General features: G+C 50.2%; 1 long non-coding RNA gene across 1 annotated transcript in view; it reads right to left on the bottom strand.

The window, feature by feature from the left end:
- Positions 1 to 356: 356 nt before the first annotated feature.
- The window catches only part of LOC140404076 (uncharacterized), a 35,811-nt gene continuing 17,092 nt past the window's right edge, over positions 357 to 19,075 (bottom strand). The window contains exons 2-3 of the long non-coding RNA XR_011938451.1: positions 5,100 to 5,214; positions 357 to 1,578 (exon numbers count right to left, since the gene is read on the bottom strand). This is a non-coding gene — a long non-coding RNA (uncharacterized lncRNA). The remainder of the gene's footprint in view (positions 1,579 to 5,099; positions 5,215 to 19,075) is intronic.

A 19,075-nucleotide genomic window follows, 5' to 3' on the forward strand; every position in this document is an offset into this window, starting at 1 on the left:
TTTGTGCCAGTAGAGACTGATTAATAATGGATGTCTAAGTGCTTTTTGTGCTCACTGGTTAACATTGTAATGATGTTGGGTGTGTTTTTATAGATGCTGTTGAATAAAACTGTGTTAATTTATGCATTTGCAAGCTCAGTTCTCAGTTAAGTGATTCTGGCAGGAGTTCATTGTGTTCTGGTCTTTGGCGCATTGTCAAGATCCAGGAGCAGACCCCAACATAAGGACAAGAACCCCAAACCCTTTTTTTTCAATTTGTAAAACTGTGTGGAAAGGATACTTCACTCCAGAAGTGATGACTCTGACCAATACGTATCTTTTAGATTAAAACAAACTTTATTCTTAACATCGGATTAAACACATTAACATCGCAGAAAATAGCTTACAATTAACAGTTTTAATAATTCTTAACAATAAAAGGAAACACTTTAACTTTAAACTGGTACCTTCTCATCTCCAAACAAGCAAAGCCCATCACAATTCAAAAGCCACTTATAAATGAAGTTAGCAAACACAGAGATACTTGTTATTCCCTGGATAGAGATTTCTTGGAAAGACTGCTTGGAGAAACCCTTTCAGACACCAGTCTTGCTGTCTTTGGGGGAAATACTGCTTAACCTGACAGCCTTTGGCAAAAGCTCTTGCTCAGCTTTAAGCTCCTAGCAAAACTACAAGCTAAACTACCTGCGACAGACCTTGCTCCTCCCATTTATTACATCATCTCTGTCCCACCAACTGGGTTATGACCATCTTACTAAGGCTACCCACAACCCCTCAATTATCTAAACCCCAGGAAACCTTCTTTCTATAAACAAAATTCCAATAGCCCTATATAGATAAACCATATACGTGGTTGGAATGAATTATGATCTCACGTTTATGACATCTTAATTGCACCTTTTGCAGCCACAGAGCCTGGATACCTTTCCTTTTTAAAAAAATAATCTTTATTGTCACAAGTAATCTACCTTAACCTAGCTTATTTAATAATATTACTGCAACAGATATATATACTTGAACTCAGGCTTATAAAAAAATTACTGCAACAGTTATAAAATACTATATATATATATATTTATGAAATTCCTACATTCATTACAGCACCTTCTGATTTTATTCACTGGGGACTGTGCCTTCTTTATTTGGGCACAAAGGTCTGAATTTCCCTCTCTAAACCTCTCCATCTCCCTCTCTTCCAAGGCGTTACTTTAAGCCTCCCTCTATGATTATGTTTCTGTCCTAATGTGGCTGGGTGCCAGATTTTGTTTGATAATGCTCCTGTGAAGCTATTTGAGATTGCATAATTCTTTTTTTTAAAAAGCAGGTTGTTGTTATACCTTGTCCCAGTACTGACTGTTTTGGAATGGGTAATCATCAGTACGTTGTGGATTGTGGTATTATAAGGTGGTCACTTTAGAGGAAATCCCGGAAAATGCGTGGACGGTTCCACTGGTGGTGGCTGCCCTCCAGCACGTTGTCTGATTCCTCACCCGTCATTGGGCTATTAGGCCAAGGTGGGCATCACGGGTCAGGATGCTGCCATCGTCACTCAGCACGTGGAATGTGAATTCAATTAATCTGGAATTGAAAGATAGTCTCAGTAAAACTGACCATGAAACCCCCAGTGAGGGTCATAAACACCCATCTGGTTCACCAATGTCCTTATCATAGAATCATAGAAGTTTACAGCATGGAAACAGGCCCTTCGGCCCAACCAGTCCATGCCGCCCAGTTTTTACCATTAAGCTAGTCCCAGTTGCCCGCACTTGGCCCATAACCCTCTATACCCATCTTACCCATGTAACTATCTAAATGCTTTTTAAAAGACACAATTGTACCCGCCTCTACTACTACCTCTGGCAGCCCATTCCAGACACTCACTACCCTCTGAGTGAAGAAATTGCCCCTCTGGGCCCTTCTGAATCTCTCCCCTCTCACCTTAAACCTATGCCCTCTAGTTTTAGACTCCCCTACCTTTGGGAAAAGATGTTGACTATCTACCTTATTTATGCCCCTCATTATTTTATAGACCTCTATAAGATCACCCCTAAGCCTCCTACGCTCCAGGGAAAAAAGTCCCAGTCTATCCAGCCTCTCCTTATAACTCAAACCATCAAGTCTCAGCAACATCCTAGTAAATCTTTTCTGCACTCTTTCCAGTTTAATAATATCCTTTCTATAATAGGGTGACCAGAACTGCACACAGTATTCCAAGTGTGGCCGTACCAATGTCTTGTACAACTTCAACAAGACGTCCCAACTCCTGTATTCAATGTTCTGACCAATGAAACCAAGCATGCCGAATGCCTTCTTCACCACCCTGTCCACCTGCGACTCCACCTTCAAAGAGCTATGAACCTGTACTCCTAGATCTCTTTGTTCTATAACTCTCCCCAACGCCATACCATTAACTGAGTAGGTCCTGGCCTGATTCGATCTGCCAAAATGCATCACCTCACATTTATCTAAATTAAACTCCATCTGTCATTCGTCGGCCCACTGGCCTAATTGATCAAGATCCCGTTGCAATCCTAGATAACCTTCTTCACTATCCACTGTGCCACCAATCTTGGTGTCATCTGCAAACTTACTAACCATGCCTCCTAAATTCGACAATCTCTATACTCTTCAAGGGATCCACTTGATCCCAGTTGCTTATGTACGTCATATGCCTCCTTCTTCTTTTTGACCAGAGTCTCAATATCTCGAGTCATCCAGGGTTCCCGACTTCTACCAGCCTTGCCCTTCACTCTAAAGGGAATGTGCTTACCCTGCACCCTGGTTAACACATTTTTAAAAGCCTCCCATTTACCAGCCGTCCCTTTGCCTGCCAACAGTCTCCCCCAATCTACCTCTGCAAGTTCCTGTCTGATACCATCAAAATTGGCCTTGCCCCAATTAAGAATTTTAACTCTTGGGCCAGACCTATCATTCTCCATAGCTATCTTAAAACTAATGGAGTTATGGTCACTTGTCCCAAAGTGATCCCTCACTAGCACTTCTGTCACTTGCCCTTCCTTATTTCCCAAGACGAGGTCAAGTTTTGCCCCCTCTCTAGTCGGTCCATCCACATACTGAATGAGAAATTCCTCCTGACTACACTCAACAAATTTCCCTCCATCCAAGCCCCTAATGCTCTGGCTGTCCCAGTCAATGTTGGGAAAGTTAAAGTCCCCTACTACTACCACCCTATTATTCTTGCAGCTATCTGTAATCTCCTTACATATTTGCTCCTCAATTTCCCGCTGACTATTTGGGGGCCTGTAGTACAGTCCTACCAAGGTGATCTCTCCCTTCTTATTTTTCAGTTCCACCCATATAGACTCAGTGGGCGAACCCTCGGATATATCCCCTCTAAGTACTGCCGTGATGTTCTCCCTAATTAAAAACGCCACTCCCCCTCCTCTCTTACCTCCTGTTCTATCCTTTCTATAGCATCTGTACCCAGGAACATTGAGCTGCCAGTCCTGCCCCTCCCTTAGCCATGTTTCAGTCATAGCTATAATATCCCAGTCCCATGTGCCCGTCCATGCCCTGAGTTCATCCGCTTTGCCCGTCAGGCCCCTTGCATTGAAATAAATGCAGTTTAATGTAGACCTTCCTTGCTCTCTGCCCTGCTTTCTCTGGTCATGCTTTACACACTCTCCCTTCCTGCCTTTTGTTTCTGTCCCCACTGACTTCCTACATCGGTTCCCATCCCCCTGCCACATTAGTTTAAACCCTCCCCAACTGCACTAGCAAACACACCCCCGAGAACATTCGTTCCGGTCCCACCCAGATGCAGACCGTCCGATTTGTACAGGTCCCACCTCCCCCAGAACCGGTCCCAATGTCCAAGGAATTTGAAACCCTCCCTCTTGCACCATCTCTCAAGCCACGTATTCATCCTAGCTATCCTGTCATTCCTAATCTGACTATCACGTGAAACTGGTAGCAATCCTGAGATTACTACCTTTGAGGTCCTACTTTTTAGTTTAACTCCTAACTCCCTAAATTTAGCTTGTAGGACCTCATCCCGTTTTTTACCTATATCGTTGGTGCCTATATGCACCACGACAGCTGGCTGTTCACCCTCCCCCTCCAGAATGCCCTGCAGCCGCTCCGAGACATCCTTGACCCTTGCACCAGGGAGGCAACATACCAACCTGGATTCTCATTTGCGTCCACAGAAACGCCTGTCTATTCCCCTTACAATTGAATCCCCTATCAGTATAGCTCTGCCACTCTTTTTCCCGCCCTTCTGTGCAGCAGAGCCAGCCACGGTGCCATGAACCTGGCTGCTGCCACCTTCCCCCGGTGAGCCATCTCCCCCAACAGTTTCCAAAACGGTAAATCTGTTTTGGAGGGAGATGACCGCAGGGGATCCCTGCACTGCCTTCCTACTCTTCCTCTGTCTGTTGGTCACCCATTCCCTATCTGCCTCAGTAATTTTAATCTGCGGTGTAACCAACTCACTGAATGTGCTATCCACAACTTCCTCAGCATCGCGGATGCTCCAAAGTGAGTCCATCCGCAGCTCCAGAGCCGTCAAGCGGTCTAACAGGAGCTGCAGTTGGACACACTTCTTGCAGATGAAGGAGTCAGGGACACCAGAAGGGTCCCTGACTTGCCACATCTCACAAGAGGAGCATGACACGGGTCTGAGCTCTCCTGCCATGACTTAAACCTGAAGTTAAATTTGAACTACACTACACAGCTAAGAGACGTCAAAGAGAGAGAACTCACTTACCAGTTACAAGCCAATCACTTACCTGCTGGCTGTGATGTAATTGCTCCCGAGGCTCCCTCACAGGTCTGCTTCTCTGCACCTCCTTAAGATGAGTTAATTAATTTACTTAATTAATTGGATTTTTTTTTTTGGGGGGGGGGGAAACTCAACCCCAAACACCAAACTCCAAAAAAAAACACAGCCCTCACTCAGCCTTACCCAAACTCAGATACACTCTGTTTGCCTCCAGCACTCTGTTTCTATAGGCACTTCAGCCACACCCTTTGTATCCTTCCTGATTTACAGTCAGCCAATAGGCCTGCTCCCGAAACTGATCTTCCGAAACTAACAACTGACCTGCAAGGTAAGGAAGTTGTTAAGCAGCACTTACCTCACCCACGCCGCGACCTTTTAAACTGTCCCCTCTGCCTCGCAGCTCCCGTGCTTTTTCAAACTCCCGCGCTGTTTCCAAGGTCCCGGCTCTCTCTCTCTCCCGAACAGCTGACCTGCAAGGTAAGGAAGTGGTTAATCAGTACTTACCTCACCCACGCCGCGACCTTTTAAACTGTCCCCTCTGCCTCGCAGCTCCCGCGCTTTTTCCTTCTGGGAAGGAAATCCTCCATCCTGACCTGGTCTGGCCTATAGGTGACTCCAGGCCCACAGAAATGTGTTGACTCTTAATTACCCTCTGCAATGCAATTGCAAGGGCAATTAGGGATAGGCAACTTACTGGCCTTGCCATTGATGTCACTTTCCATGAAATAATTTTTAAAAAATTCTAGTTGGAGGTAGGATTTCTTTCCCTATTTGTTTCCCTAGATCACTCAGGAAGTTGCCTTTTCACACTCTGTAAGAGTAGAAAGCCCTAAACAACGCTCTCTGCCTGCATCCTAAACATGCCCTGTCACATTAGCCTTCACGGCATACTATTAAAAATTTATGTCTCCATCCTGCCTTCTGCAGGCAGATTTACAACAAAAAAGTACTGATCGCTACAAGTAAAATATTAATCCCACTGCTGGATCTTTAACTGTTTCCTTTCAGGAAACAGCCTTGTGAGTTTGGTGCAGATGCTGGTTGGGGTTGTTGCTGAAAGCGCAGGTCCCTGCTCCTTCCCTCTCATTCAGATCATTGTTGGAGTGCAGCATCTGGTCCTATAGCTGCCACACTTTAATCATGATCCAACATTTAAATGCTCTCAGCAAATTGCTCTCCGTGCTTTTTCAAACAAGCACGTGCTAATCCATTAGCACAGCGCCTCCTGACACATTAGCTGCTAAATGGACTTGGCTGATTGAGAATCCAGGGGCAGAATTCTCCCCCCCCACGCTGGGTGGGAGAATCGGCGGGGCGCCGCGCGTGTCCCACCACGACGCCCCGACGCCTTTCTCCCACCCCACCCCCAAACTGGCGCGGCGATAATCACGGCTGGCCACTGGGAGAATCGCCGCTTTCCGTTTGTAACGGGCGAGCGGCAATTCTCTAGCCCGGATGGGCCGAGCGGCCTGCCCAACACGACAGGTTCCCGCCAGCGCCGTCCACACCTGGTCGCTGCCGGTGGGAACAGCGCGGGAACGCTGGGGGGGGCGGCCTGTGGGGGGGGGTTCCTGCACCGGGGGGGGGGGGGCCTCAAATGGGGTCTGGCCCGCGATCGGTGCCCACCGATCGGCGGGCCGGCCTCTCTGAAGGAGGACCTCCTTTCCTCCGCCGCCCCGCAAGATCCATCCGACATCTTATTGCGGGCGGCCTTGGGGAGGACGGCAACCGCGCATGCGCGGGTGGCGTCGCCGCATCATTTACGCGGCGCCGCTTCTACGCGGCGCCGAGGCCCGGCGCGCGTAAATGACACAACGCCGCTCCTAGCCCCCTGGGGGCGGGAGAATAGGGGGCTGGGAGCGGGCTCCGACGGCAGAGTCGGCACTTAGACTCCCGATGGGAGAATTGCGCCCCAGATGTGCGTATGTTCATTAAGGGCCAGTAAATAAAAATAAGCAACATGTTGGTCATGCTGGCGCGATACACATTCGCTTGGTGCGTGCATCTAAACTTTAACCTTTCTGAGCATTTGTTGGTAAAGTGTTGGGAATGAAATGTTTGTGAAGATTGTGAGTGCTTTACTACCTTGGTTGACTGATTGGTGGGAGGTGCCCCTGTATTGTGTGTAATATATTTTCTACTAATCTTAGTGCATGTGGCTTCTTTGTGTTGCTGGAGGTTCTCTCTCTGTCTCTCACTTTGCTGTTGTCCTCTAGCTGTGCAAATTTTCCCAGGTACTAGGGAATATTCTGGTTACTCCACAATAAATCTGCCACACTCTGTTTAATGCTCTTCTGTTTAACACTCTGTCTGTCTCGCCATCTCTCCACAACTCATTTTTATCACTTCCCCAAAGTGCTTCACCCCAAACTCACTACATAACCACTTTGCGGCAAAGCAACTGTGCGTCATGGAGATTTCAGCTATAATAACCTCTCACAGAATGAAGACATCACGTTCTTCTAACCTTCAAATTAACTGAAGGCACAATAATGGCTCTTACACTGGGCTGGTACATGCTCAAAGGGCTCCTACCTTCCAACCTGTGATAAGCAAATTCACACTTGGGACTCGGTTGTTTCAAGAAACATCAATTTGAGTTTGTGCAACTTAGGTTCAGGGCAATTCGGATTAATTGATGGGCTAAAAACAGGTTTCCTTTTTTTAAACTGACGCTACCTGGCTAGCAGAATGTTTCCAGCATTTTGTGTTTTATTTTCAGATTTTCAGAGTCTGTGCTAGTTTGCTTAATTGGAACTGCGGTTGTTTTGGGTTTGTACTGTCTGTCTGTTTATCACACACTGACCAGCCACTGGGTAGGGTGCAAAAGCTTCCTTTTTCTCGCCCAAGTGGATTCTGAAAGCAAAAACAACTGGCATTTATTTTTAAATAAATTTAGAGTGCCCAATTCATTTTTTCCAATTAAAAGGCAATTTAGCGCGGCCAATCCACCTAACCTGCACATCTTTGGGTTGTGGGAGTGAAACCCATGCACACACGGGGAGAATGTGCAAACTCCACACGGAAAGTGACCCAGGGCCGGGATCGAACCCGGGACTTCGGCGCCGTGAGACTGCTGTGCTAACCACTGCGCCACCGTGCTGCCTACAACTTGCATTTATATAACACCCACAATACAGTGAAATGTCCCATGGTGCTTCACAGTAACATTATTAAAAATTTGACACAGTCACACGAAGAGATGCTCAGGGCAGAAAACCAAAAGTTTAGCCGAGGAGGCAGGTTTTGGGAGTGTCTTGAAGGAAAAGAAAGAGAAAAAGAGCTGGAGGTTTAGAGATGGATTTCAGAGCTTAGATCTAGGCAGCTGAATGCATGACCACCGGTGGTGGAGCAATTAACGCAGGGGATGCTCAAGAGGCCTGAATGCAGGAGCATAGAGATCTCCTGCATTTAGCGTGGACAATCCACCTACCCTGCGCATCTTTGGTTTGTGGGGGTGAAACCCACACAGACACGGGGAGAATGTGCAAACTCCACACAGCGAGCAGGTGATAGTATTCTTGGGAAGGTGAGATTAGATGGGCTGAAGGGCCTTCTTAGCCTGAGTCTATGTTGTAGAAATCAGGGGAGCTTTACCTCGAGTCCTCTGGCCAACATTTATCCCTCAGCCAACACCAAATTTCAAATATAGTCAGTAACACATTGCTGTTCGTGGGTGTTAAGAACTATGCTGGTGTAACATGCTAGAGTGTCTCAACACCCGAAGGATAACTTGAAACACTGGTTCTTAATGGCGTATATTTGTTTGGAATAATGTGAGGAACCATGTAAACCCAGTGAGGAACCAGTTCAGTCATTGTGTAAACAATTAATAAAGAATATTTATTAAAGTAAAGAAAAAGGAAAAACACATAACAAAATACTATTATACACTAAGACACTTAAGTATAACAATAACTAAACACATTGTGTTATCTGAAGTTATCTCTTGCTGCCAAAATATACCTACATTCCCAGAACTCTGAGACTCCCCTTTTCCCCAAGTAACATCCAATTTTAGTAACTCTATAGGTCAAATCCAGTTAATAGTTACCACACAATACTGCTTAGGTGACCAAGTCGGGGAAAACATTTATTTCTGGTTCAGTGAAGGCACAAAACTGTGTTTTTTTTAAGAGGAGAATATCTGCAATCTGCTGTGTGTTCTAAATGTTTGATGGAACAGTCCTCTGCGGCTTAGATCATAAATGGAACTGGTCTGCCTGACTGTTGGATGGACAACTAGCCTACTTCCCCAATGAGGGTGTTAGCAGTTATACTGTTTAGTCTCGTTGATATTCCTCGCTGTAGATTCTGCTGTCTACCTCTCTCAAATTCATTGCTGTTACAAGTTATTATTTGTGTAGCCCCGTTGATCTCTGGTAAATGTTTCTGATATGGCCATTCGCACTTTGATGCCTCTAGACTCCTGCTAATCTTGTTACAGGACAGATCACATCTCATTATTCCTCTAGATACCTGCTAGTCGTGTTACTTGTCTGTTATTTTATTTTATCTCAAGTTCACTGTTAATCCCGTCAACTTCCCACATGCCTAACAATGGGATCTTGCTGTGTGCAAATGATATGCCATGTTTACTTTAAAAAAAAAAAATTTAGAGTACCCAATTCTTTTTCTTCCAATTAAGGGGCGTTTTAGTGTGGCCAATCCACCTACCCGGCACATCTTTGAGTTCTGGGGGTGACACCCATGCAGACATGTGGAGAATGTGCAAACTCCACACGGACAGTGACCCAGGGGCCTGAGGTAGCAATTCTAACCACTGCGTCACTGTGCTGCCCGACATGCCATGTTTCCTGCATTACAACAAGGGCAGCACGGTAGCATTGTGGATAGCACAATTGCTTCACAACTCCAGGGTCCCAGGTTCGATTCCGGCTTGGGTCACTGTCTGTGCGGAGTCTGCACATCCTCCTCATGTGTGCGTGGGTTTCCTCCGGGTGCTCCAGTTTCCTCCCACAGTCCAAAGATGTGCGGGTTAGGTGGATTGGCCATGATAAATTGTCCTTAGTGTCCAAAATTGCCCTTAGTGTTGGGTGGGGTTACTGGGTTATGGGGATAGGGTGGAGGTGTTGACCTTGGGTAGGGTGCTCTTTCCAAGAGCCGGTGCAGACTCAATGGGCCGAATGGCCTCCTTCTGCACTGTAAATTCTATGATGATAAACAACAATGATGACACTTTAAGGAGTACTTCATTCATGGTGAAGCCCCTTGGGATGTCCTGGGATTGTGAAATGTGCTGTAGAAATTAAAGTTCTTTATTTATTTATTTCTATCTTCTGACATAGTACATATATATTTTTAAATTATTTTTTGTCCAGCCCTTTTTTTGATCTCTTCAGTCTGTGCACTACCCCAGTCCCCACTTAAGTGGAAAGGGAGAGGTTGTTCCATGGCACTCTCTCTTGTTCAGTTTTGCCATTAGAAAAATTAGAACACAAGGAGATTACTCAGTCCCTTAAACCCATTTTTGCTGTTCAATTATGGTTAATAAAGATCAAAGAACAAAGAAAAGTACAGCACAGGAACAGGCCCTTCGGCCCCCCAAGCCCGTGCCGACCATGCTGCCCGACTAAACTACAATCTTCTACACTTCTGGGGTCCGTATCCCTCTATTCCCATCCTATTTATGTATTTGTTAAGGTGCCCCTTAAAGTCACTATCGTCCCTGCTTCCACCACCTCCTCCGGCAGCGAGTTCCAGGCACCCACTACCCTCTGCGTAAAAAACTTGCCTCGTACATCTACTCTAAACCTTGCCCCTCGCACCTTAAACCTATGCCCCCTAAACTTCACTCAAACTTCTGTAACTTCACTCCATTTATGGGTGAATGTCTTAATTACCACCACCCCTCATGTGAAGTGATTCCTGACATCACCCTTGAATGACCTAGCTTTATTATTATGTGCCTTTTATCTGCACTGGCCCAGCAAGGGGACAGATTCTATCTACCTGGTCAAAATACTTTAATCTTTAACCCTTCTGAAGTATCTAAACACAGCCTGAGATGACGTATGTCCAATTATTCCACTGTGCCTGTGGTGAGGCAATGAGATGGCCTGCCTCTCTGCTCTGCCTCCCACTGAGATTGTTGGCTAATGATGAGAACATTATTTTCTCTGTTAATGACTCCTGATGTAGGGAGTTTTTCCACCCCCCAGTCTTCTATTGAGGCCATCAAACTGCAGACAACACACACATTATTGATGAGCCACCGCTGAGAGTCCTGGTTAAAGGTTGACTTTATGTGGCAGTGGATTTGACTGAGCATTGCGCTGAACATTCTTGGCAGTTTCCACCCACTTCCCCCTCCTGAATGTGCTGACACTTAGCATGATTTGACAGGGCCAGTTTCTCACCAGTCTGCTGCCAAAGCAGTTAGCAAATCATTTGCTGTGAACTTTGACAATCAGCAGGGTGTTCAACTGCAGGTTCACCACAGCCAAACTCAATTCTTCCTTCTCCCTGTGATTGTATGTGCAAACATCCTGTGGGGAATTGTCTCTGCTACGGGTCAGGGTGAGTCAAAGCCAACAACAACCAATATTATGTAAAAGTTAAGGTAAAGTCACCATAGTCCCAGTTGACCATGGGCTGCTTTCCCCTTTGAGGGGTGTGGTGGTATGTATTAAGGGTAATACGGTACACCATGAATGCCAAGGAGCCATTGGAGGACAGATGCTGGATCCCGATTGGATCCGCCGCCTACTGGGCTCCACCCAGATAGGCGGGGTATAAGAACCTGGGTTTAATCCCCGCAGCTGCATTCTGTGACTGAGCTGCTGGGGAACGAGTCTGAACAAGTCTGCTCAATAAAGCCTTGATTGAAGTTCTTTACGTCTCGCCTCGTGTGTGATCGATGGTGCTACAATTTATTGAGCAGACTTAAAAAGGGATATGGAGCTCCGGATCACCCCGGAGTGCCTGCGAATCGGCCCCCATGCAGCTAACGCAACTTCGGCGTTTAAACACTGGCTGGCGTGCTTTGAGGGATACCTCCGAACGGCCCCCAGCAGACCAACAGAAGACCAGAAGATGCAGGTCCTGCATTCCAGGGTGAGTCCCGAAATCTACTCACTCATCGAGGACGCGGAAGAAGTCCCAGCGGCGCTCAACTTGCTGAAGGAGATCTACATTAAGCCCGTCAACCAGGTCTACGCACTCTACCAGCTCGCGATGAGACGACAAATCCCCGGGGAATCGCTAGACGATTTCTTCAATGCGCTAACGATCCTGGGACGAAACTGCAACTGCCCAGCGGTTACGGCGGAAGAACATACGGACCTCCTGATCAGAGACGCTTACGTAGCAGGTTTGGCATCGTCGCAAATTCGCCAGAGACTTTTAGAGAAAGACTCTCTCGGACTCACAGAGGCACGGGCCCTTGCAGCCTCCCTCGACGTGGCCTCCCAAAACGCCCACGCCTATGCCCCCGGCCGCGCTGCAGCCCCTTGGGCTCCGTGGACCCCCGCCGCAACTGTCCCCCAGGCAACCCCAACCCCTCCGCAAGCGTGCGCAGCCAGAATCCCAGACCACCCGGGGGGGCCCCGCTGCTACTTTTGCAGGCAGTCGAAACACCCCCGCCAGCGCTGCCCGGCCCGCTCGGCCACCTGTAAAAGCTGGGGTAAAAAGGGGCACTACGCAGCGGTGTGCCAGTCCCGTGGGGTCGCCGCTATCTCCGGGGAACAAATGGGACCACGGGCTCAAATCCCCCAGCGACCCACGGGCTCCGCCATTTTGGACCCCGGACACCACGAGGGGGGGACGGGCGCCGCCATCTTCCTACCCACGGGCCGCGTGCGATCCATGGGAGCGGCCATTTTGTCCACCCCCGACCGCGTGCGATCCATGGACGTCGCCATCTTGGCTGACAGGCAAGGACCCCAGCGTGGACGGCTCCACACTGCCTGAAGACAACGATCTGATGCACCAACCACGTTTGGCATCTGTGACCCTCGACCAGTCACGGCCCCGGACGCTCCAGACGACAACGACAAAGGTGCTGGTGAACGGGCACGAGACACCGTGTTTGATCGACTCGGGGAGCACGGAGAGTTTTATTCACCCGGACACGGTAAGACGCTGTTCCCTTGTAATTCGGCCAAGCACCCAAAACATTTTCCTGGCGGCGGGGTCCCACTCCGTTGAAATCAAAGGGTTCTGCATCGCAAACCTAACGGTGCAGGAGAGAGAGTTCAAAAATTACCGGCTGTATGTCCTTCCCCACCTCTGCGCTCCCACCCTCCTGGGGTTGGATTTCCAATGCAACCTCCAGAGCTTAACATTCAAATTTGGCAGCCCTATACCCCCACTGACTATCTGCGGCCTCGAGACACTCAAGGTCGAACCGCTCTCCCTGTTTGCGAACCTCACCCCGGATTGCAAACCCGTCGCCACTAGGAGCAGACGGTACAGCACCCAGGACCGGACGTTTATCAGGTCCGAAGTCCAGCGGCTGCTGCAGGAAGGCATAATCCAGGCCAGCAATAGTCCCTGGAGAGCCCAGGTGATAGTAGTGAAGACAGGGGAGAAGCAAAGGATGGTTGTAGACTACAGTCAGACCATCAACAGGTATACGCAGCTAGATGTGTACCGTGGGCAGCACGGTAGCATTGTGGATAGCACAATTGCTTCACAGCTCCAGGGTCCCAGGTTCGATTCCGGCTTGGGTCACTGTCTGTGCGGAGTCTGCACATCCTCCATGTGTGTGCGTGGGTTTCCTCCGGGTGCTCCGGTTTCCTCCCACAGTCCAAAGATGTGCAGGTTAGGTGGATTGGGCATGATAAATTGCCCTTAGTGTCCAAAATTGCCCTTGGTGTTGGGTGGGGTTACTGGGTTATGGGGCTAGGGTGGAGGTGTTGACCTTGGGTGGGGTGCTCTTTCCAAGAGCCGGTGCAGACTCGATGGGCTGAATGGCCTCCTTCTGCACTGTAAATTCTATGAAACTCTTCCCCGCATATCCGACATGGTCAATCGGATTGCACAGTACAAGGTCTTCTCCACCGTGGACCTTAAGTCCGCCTACCACCAGCTCCCCATTCGCCCCGGTGACCGCAAGTACACAGCCTTCGAAGCAGACGGGCGGCTATACCACTTCTTAAGGGTTCCATTCGGCGTCACGAACGGAGTCTCGGTCTTCCAACGGGAGATGGACCGAATGGTCGACCAGCACGGTTTACGGGCCACGTTCCCGTACCTCGACAATGTCACCATCTGCGGCCACGACCAGCAGGACCACGACACCAACCTCCGCAAATTCCTCCAGACTGCTAACGCCCTCAACCTCACCTACAACAAGGAAAAATGCGTGTTTAGCACCGACTGTCTAGCCATCCTTGGCTACGTAGTGCGTAATGGAGTGATAGGCCCCGACCCCGAACGCATGCGCCCCCTCATGGAGTTCCCTCTCCCCCACTGTACCAAAGCCCTGAAACGCTGCCTGGGCTTCTTTTCTTATTACGCCCAGTGGGTCCCCCAGTACGCAGACAAGGCCCGCCCACTAATCCAGTCCACTACTTTTCCCCTGTCGACAGAGGCCCGCCAGGCCTTCAGCCGCATCAAAACGGATATCGCAAAGGCCACGATGCGCGCCATCGACGAGTCCCTCCCCTTCCAAATCGAGAGCGACGCGTCCGACGTAGCTCTGGCGGCCACGCTCAACCGAGCAGGCAGACCCGTGGCCTTTTTCTCCCGGACCCTACATGCTTCAGAAATTTGCCACTCCTCAGTAGGAAAGGAGGCCCAAACCATAGTGGAAGCTGTGCGACATTGGAGGCATTACCTGGCCAGTAGGAGATTCACTCTCCTCACTGACCAACGGTCGGTAGCCTTCATGTTCGATAATGCACAGCGGGGCAAGATAAAGAACGACAAGATCCTGCGGTGGAGGATCGAACTCTCCACCTACAATTATGAGATCTTGTACCGTCCCGGAAAGCTGAACGAACCGTCCGATGCCCTATCTCGCGGCACTTGTGCCAACGCACAAGTGGACCGTCTCCAAGCCCTCCACGAGGACCTCTGCCACCCGGGGGTCACTCGTTTCTACCACTTCATAAAGGCCTGCAACCTCCCTTACTCCGTCGAGGACGTCCGAACAGTCACCAGGAACTGCCAAATCTGCGCAGAATGCAAACCGCACTTTTTCAGGCCAGATAGAGCGCACCTGATAAAGGCTTCCCGTCCCTTTGAACGCCTCAGTTTGGACTTCAAAGGCCCCCTCCCCTCCACCGATCGCAACACGTACTTTCTTAACGTCGTTGACGAATACTCCCACTTCCCCTTCGCCATCCCCTGCCCCGACATGACCGCGGCCACGGTCATTAAAGCCCTCGGCACCATCTTTACCCTGTTCGGTTTCCCCGCCTACATCCAGAGCGACAGGGGGTCCTCCTTCATGAGTGACGAGCTGCGGCAATTCCTGCTCAGCAAGGGCATAGCCTCGAGCAGGACGACCAGCTACAACCCCCGGGGGAACGGGCAGGTAGAGAGGGAGAACGGAACGGTCTGGAAGACCGTCCGACTGGCCCTACGGTCTAGGAGTCTCCCAACTTCCCGCTGGCAGGAAGTCCTCCCGGATGCCCTTCACTCCATCAGGTCCCTGCTGTGTACCACCACTAACCAAACGCCTCACGAGCGCCTTGTCTTCTCTAGGAGGTCCGCTTCTGGAACGTCACTTCCGACCTGGCTGGCAGCCCCGGGACCCATCCTGCTCCGAAAACATGTGCGGGCGCACAAATCAGACCCGCTGGTGGAAAAGGTACATCTACTCCACGCAAACCCGCAGTACGCCTACGTGGCGTACCCAGACGGCCGACAGGACACGGTCTCTCTGCGGGACCTGGCGCCCGCCGGAGCTCCCCCCCCCCCCCACCCCCCCAACACAAATCACCTCCCCCTCACTCCCGCCGGTGCACCCCACAGCCTCCCCTTCCCGGGGGGATCAGTTCTCCTCCCAGGGCCATCCAGGGGTAAGGCAACAGAGGGGGACAGCGCGATGCTCCCAGAGTCGACCGGACCCGAGCCTGCACCACCACCACCACCCGGGCTGAGACGATCGGAAAGGGCGACCAGAGCACCATCTCGACTCATCGAATCGACTTAAGATGTATATAATTCAGTGGCCCAGTAAAGCGGCATTGTTGTAAATAGTTAACGCTGCTAATCGGGTAAAATATGAATAATTCGGTAGCCCAGTAAAAGCGGCATGATGGTATATAGTTCAATGGTTAAGGTACCGACCCTGTAAACCCCTACCACCAAACCACCCACCACCCCCCCGGGTTCTTTTTTAACAAGGGGAGAATGTGGTGGTATGTATTGAGGGTAATACGGTACACCAGGAATGCCGAGGAGCCATTGGAGGACAGATGCTGGATCCCGATGGGATCCGCCGCCTACTGGGCTCCACCCAGATAGGCGGGGTATAAGAACCTGGGTTTAATCCCCGCAGCTGCATTCTGTGACTGAGCTGCTGGGGAACGAGTCTGAACAAGTCTGCTCAATAAAGCCTCGATTGAAGTTCTTTACGTCTCGCCTCGTGTGTGATCGATGGTGCTACAAGGGGGAGCACTGACTGGCGCTGATTTAACCTGAGGATCACCACACTTAAGGCAAGGGACAAGATTGAGAAGGCAGGGTCTTCATGAATAACTTCCAACCGGTACGGGAACTGAACCCCTGGCCTTGCTCTGCATTACAAACCAGCTGTCTAGCCCAGTGAGCTAAACCGGCCCTCAATATTTAAACAGTGACACAGAGGTTAGCACTGCTGCCTTACAGTGCCAGGTACCCAGGTTCAATTCCGAATTTGGGTGACTGTGAGGAGTTTGCATAATCTCCCAGTAACTGTGTAGGTTTCCTCCGGGTGCTCTGGTTTCTTCCCACAGTCGAAAGATGTGCAGGTTAGGTGGATTGGTCATGGTTAATTGCCCATTGGCGTCCAAAGATGTGCAGATGAGGTGGGGTTATGGGGATAGGGCAGGAGAGTGGGTCTCGGTAGGGAGCCCTTTCAGAGAGTCAGTGCAGAGTCAAAAGTCCAAAGAGCTTCCTCCTGCACTGTCGGAATTCTATGGTTCTATGGAAAGTAATGAAATGTCCCCAGGTGGTCCACAGGGCAGGAACATTATAAACAAAAGTCTGACACCAAACTACGTAAGGCAATGTTAGATCAGATGACCAAAGGCTTGGCCAATGTGGTAGGTTTTTAAAAAAAATATATATTTATTAAAGTTTTTTAACACAATTTTTCTCCCTTACAAACAATCACCCCCCCCCCCCCCCCGTCGTAACAAAAAAAAGCAAGAAATCACGCAGAGCAAGATATATACATGGCAAAATGATATATTTACACAGCTTTGTACACTGGCCCTCACCCGTACGTGCCAGTTTCCCCAACCCTTCATGTTATCTCTTGCTCATCCACCCTCCCAGGCAGTCCCCCTCTCCCCCCCCCCCTCCCAGGCAGTCCCCCCTTTCCCCCCCCCCCCCCCCCAAGGTTGCTGCTGCTGCTGACCGACCTTCCTCTAACGCTCCGCGAGATAGTCTAGGAACGGTTGCCACCGCCTGTAGAACCCCTGCGCAGACCCTCTCAAGGCGAACTTAATCCTCTCCAACTTTATGAACCCAGCCATATCATTTATCCAGGCCTCCAGGCTGGGGGGCTTCGCCTCCTTCCACATTAGCAAGATCCTTCGCCGGGCTACTAGGGACGCAAAGGCCAGAATGCCGGCCTCTTTCGCCTCCTGCACTCCCGGTTCGTCCACTACTCCAAATATTGCTAGCCCCCAGCTTGGCTTGACCCGGACTTTCACCACCCGAGATATTGCTCCCGCCACTCCTCTCCAGAACCCTCCAGTGCCGGGCATGACCAAAACATATGGACATGGTTTGCCGAGCTCCCTGAGCACCTTCCACATCTGTCCTCTACCCCAAAGAACCTACTCAACCTTGCCCCCGTCAAGTGCGCTCTGTGGACCACCTTAAATTGTATCAGGCTGAGCCTGGCACACGAGGAGGAGGAATTAACCCTACCTAGGGCATCAGCCCACAGACCTTCCTCGATCTCCTCCCCCAGCTCCTCCTCCCATTTACCCTTCAACTCTTATACCAGCGCTTCCGTCTCTTCTTTCAACTCCTGGAGTATTTCCGACACCTTGCCCTCCCCGACCCAGACACCCGAGATCACCCTATCTTGAACTTCTTGTGCCGGGAGCAATGGGAATTCCCTCACCTGTCACCTCACAAAAGCCCTCACCTGCATATATCTAAAGGCATTTCCCGGGGGTAACTCGAACTTCTCCTCCAGTGCCCCTAGGCTCGCAAACATCCAGTCGATGAACAGGTCCCCCATTCTTCCAATCCCCGCCCGATGTCAGCTCTGGAACCCCCCGTCCATCTTCCCCAGGACAAACCGGTGGTTACCCCGATCGGGGACCACACCGATGCTCCCATTGCACCCCGGTGCCGTCTCCACTGGCCCCAGATCCTTAGCGTTGCCGCCACCACTGGGCTCATGGTATACTTTGTCGGCGAGAGCGGCAGCGGTGCCGTCACCAACGCCCACAGGCTCGTTCCTTTACAGGACGCCATCTCCATCCTCTTCCATGCCGCACCCTCACCCTCCATAACCCGCTTGCGGATCATCGCCACATTTGCTGCCCAGTAGTAGCTCCCCAGGTTTGGCAGTGCCAACCCTCCTCGGTCCCTACTGCGTTCCAGGAACCCTCTCCTTACTCTCGGGGTCTTATTCGCCCACACAAACCCCATAATACTCCTGCCTACTCTCTTAAAAAAGGCCTTAGTGATCACGATGGAAAGGCACTGAAACACAAACAGAAACCTCGGAAGGACCACCATTTTGACCGACTGCACTCTACCCGCCAGCGAGAGCGGTAGCATGTCCCATCTTTTGAAATCCTCCTCCATTTGCTCCACCAACCTTGTCAGATTCAGTTTATGTAGGGTCCCCGAACTCCTGGCTATCTGGATCCCCAGATACCGAAAGCTCCCCTCCGCCCTCCTCAACGTTAGGTCCCCTATCCCTCTTTCTTGGTCCCCCGCCTGTAATACAAAGAGCTCACTCTTCCCTACATTGAGCTTATAGCCCGAAAACTCCCCAAACTCCCTTAGAGTCTGCATGAACTCCACCATCCCCTCCATTGGGTCCGCCACATACAGCAACAGGTCACCTGCATATAGCGACACCCGATGCTCTTCTCCCCCTCAGACCACCCCCCTCCATTTATTAGACTCCTTCAATGACATGGCCAATGGTTCGATCGCCAATGCGAACAACAGGTGGCACCCCTG

This window comes from Scyliorhinus torazame, chromosome 29, assembly GCF_047496885.1.
Source record: "Scyliorhinus torazame isolate Kashiwa2021f chromosome 29, sScyTor2.1, whole genome shotgun sequence".
Taxonomy (NCBI): domain Eukaryota; kingdom Metazoa; phylum Chordata; class Chondrichthyes; order Carcharhiniformes; family Scyliorhinidae; genus Scyliorhinus; species Scyliorhinus torazame.